This window comes from Eufriesea mexicana, unplaced genomic scaffold, assembly GCF_001483705.2.
Source record: "Eufriesea mexicana isolate 0111107269 unplaced genomic scaffold, ASM148370v2 scaffold6802, whole genome shotgun sequence".
Taxonomy (NCBI): domain Eukaryota; kingdom Metazoa; phylum Arthropoda; class Insecta; order Hymenoptera; family Apidae; genus Eufriesea; species Eufriesea mexicana.
Genome location: NW_016914697.1, coordinates 17279 through 20838, shown reverse-complemented (window position 1 = coordinate 20838; position 3560 = coordinate 17279).

Genomic DNA, 3560 nt, shown 5'->3' with positions numbered 1-3560 from the left:
CGCTCTTCCACGTATCGCTGCCATGTCCCTCTGCTGTGTAAGAATATCGCGTTACGGAAGAACTGTCGCAATTTTCCGACAGGTTGTGCGATAAATCCATTACGAGACGAATAATTTCGTACTGCTGTTCGTTTTAAGTTCTCCGATCATAAGGGCACCGAATCGCATTCGTTATAAATGCGTCTTCAAGACAGAGGGTATCAGTTTTCTGCTCGTCTTGATCGAGGAAAGAACGTTCTTAAAATTTCTAAAACCTAAGGCTTGTCCGAAGAAGTGGAGTCAGCCATTGGTCAGACATGGATCGCGTTGATAACGAAGTAATCGTTATCAGTGATACCGTGCAACGTGTGCCTTTTATTTTGCGTTCCCTCGGTTTTATTGATTTCTTGTTCTTAATTATTATTATACCCTTAGCAAGTGCTTCATTTTCGTATTTCCATTTATAATAAATTCTGTATTCAAACTAGTCACAACTAGCAATTAATCGCAATCTTTGTATATCTGGAACAACTGTAATAACGGATCAAGTAGTACAGATAAGTCATAAGTCGGGCACGTTCAAGTGTTACACATTGGAAGACGTTAGAAATTTCCAACCTAGCTGTATCTAGGTACAGAAAAAGTGTAGCTGGGTAAAAGGTATCTGTCCCGTGGAAAGGATTACGGATTAATTGCTTCTGAAATTAAGAGGAATAGTCGCGTCTAGTGAGGATACTAACCGTTTCATGCAACGAAACGTTTCGATTAATGCTCGTCTTCGAACATAAATCTTGAGACAAATGAACAAGTTCACTTTCCCTCGCAAACAGCCGAATAGCTGACCGTCGAGATTTTACGAGTTAGCCTGTCGTAAAACGACTGTTACTCTTACGCAAACGAGTATCAGTTAGAACCCTGGGAAGTACCAGTCTGACGTTCCGCCGATCTTACATTATCGAGAAACTTCCGCGTAATCGATCGAACTTAATCAACGAAACCAAAACTACAACTTCGAAGTCTACGGGAAATTCGAACCCAAGGAGAATATATCCGTCCGTGATATTCCGTGTCGCTAATAATTTCGCAAACTTTACGAACTTCGCGTTTCGTTCAACTTCCGCTATAAAAGCTTGATCCTTTATTCCGAGAGTTAAGCAAAGATCTCTCGTTATTCTTATCCCGCGCGTTTCCTTGTTAGAACAATGAATACTCTTTTCATCGAACCAATACCGTAGGAGTGGAAAATGTTTGCCTGAGAGTGTTCAACAAAAGTGACCGCGTGCAAGACGATCGATTGTAAGGGATATTTGTGGGATATATGTACGAGTGAGTTGCCAGCGTGGCAATGTAGCAAAGAGGGTTTAACGAATAGAGTCAGGTCTAGAAAATTTATCACAAGAAAATATCGGACGAACCAATCTTGACAGGCGGGGCCTCATCGGCCACTGACGAATGGATCGCGATAATCCTATGATCGCGTAAACTCTCGATCGTTTATAAAGGAGTGTCAAAATGGCGAAGCTTTCACTCGTAACGAATCGAGCAGTTAACCCCTTTCGTACTTTAACTAATAAACATCACGGAATGATGTTTTGCCAGTTACAATCGTGAATATTAGTTCCTATCAGTACGCCACGAGAGTTGGTCCCGATTCTTATAATCTCTGTTACAAAGCAGTTGACGTCTGTCGTTTGGACCCGGATTTCGTCGAGCTAAATGGCACAGGAAGGAGTTAAGCAGAGACCACAGTATGAAATAGACCTTTCACGAGACAAGACGCTTTTAAGTTCCTGACTCGTGTTTCTTCCTGACCATCTTATTATACTCTTTACTTTACGTTATCTTTGAAATACGCTATTAATTAATCATTAACGATGTTACGAGAATATACATATTTTGTGCGATCGCTTCTCATCAACCACCACCTTCTATGATCGTTAATTGTTACCTCTAGTTCTTCCATCCTAAAATACCAGCCGAGTACACGTCTCGAATTTAAATTATTCGATCAACCTTCGATACCATACGTTTCGAAAAATGACTGACAGATCGAGGAACAATCCAAAAATAATCTTCGCCCGCAAATATCGCGTCTGGAGCCATTGCTTATCGCTCGTGGAACCGTTTCGAAATAATTCCCTCGGCTGGATCAGCGATGGTTTCGCTATCAGGCTTGCCGAACGAATCGACGTGGCGCGGAAATGAGACCGGCCAGGAAACTGGTCGTGCCGGATGCGTTGCAGCCGATGCGAAACGTCAATCCGTCGGTCGTCCCGCGAATGTTTCTCCGAGTCGCTTTTGTTGGCCACGTCGAGCGAAAACGGGCGGAGACCGAGCCGTCTATCGCGAAACTTGATTTCGAGACGCGAAGCCGGCGATTTCATTCGCCGCTGTCAGACGTTGTGTTCCGGCCGGTCCACGGGAAATTCTGCCTCGTTACCAATCGGAATAACAAGCCGGAAAATGGATAAAACCGTCCACGGGAGGCTTGGCTAACGGTTGCCGCCCTCGAGAAAACTGAAGCGCCAAGAAATAACGAGATCGGAGTCTGCCTCGTTAGAACGCCTATGGAAGAACGCCAAGTCCCTTTCGACACTTATTTGTCAAGCGATTGCCCCTGCTTCTACCCCACCGCCTTCCTCTTCGCTACTCGAAATTTCCACACCGGCATCGTCCTCTCGATTCCGCCTGTTTATAGCTCAGCGCCTAACGAATCATTGGCCGTATCGACGGATTTGCACGGCGATTCCTTTAATTTCGCCTGTCTTCGATACTCCATTCCTCCTCCGTCTCTCCGAATATCGCAACAGAGATAAAGGAAGATTTGTCTGTTTGTCGAAGTTCTATTTCAAGCGGCGAGTCGATCGAGCGAGTGATAAAACTTGTCGGTATTCTTTAGGAAGTTTTATAGACGGAGGAGAATCATGGTTAGTATTCGAGAAAAAATATGGCTGGTTTTGCAGATAGAGAGAGAAAAAAAAATTGTATAGATTTAGTACCATTTCGGCACCCCTATCGGGACCCCGAAATATATATTCTACAGCAGACATCTTTCATAGGAAACATTTTCCCTTTTTTCCAGTTATTTTTTCTCTTTTTTCCTTTTTTTCATTCTTTTTTGTTGTTAAAATCCCAAAGACGACGAATATATTTCAAGCGAACAAAACGAAATGGGGCACTTTGACCCGTGAAACGGGGAATTTGCGTGCGAAAAAGAGGGGTTTTTTCCGGGTCGGGATCGCGCAGCTTCGGCCGGATGGAGGATCGGTTGGAGCGAGAAATATCGCGAGACGTTTATCAACGCGTCGATTTCACGGGATCCGTTCGCGATAATTGATTATAAAAAGGGGAGCCCGGCGATAACCGTTTCCTGCTCTCTTTAAATCGAGATTTTATGGCAGTTACATGCCTGATTTTCGGAGATAAAATTCCAGCGCACGTTTTCGCCCTGACCACCGGGATCGCGCAGTAAATCGTGCCGGACACTTTTAAGCCCTTGACACGTCCATTACGCGATTATTCCTGGCGCTATCGCAAACGGCGATATCCACCGTCGGATTTTATGATTGTAACCGGCATTC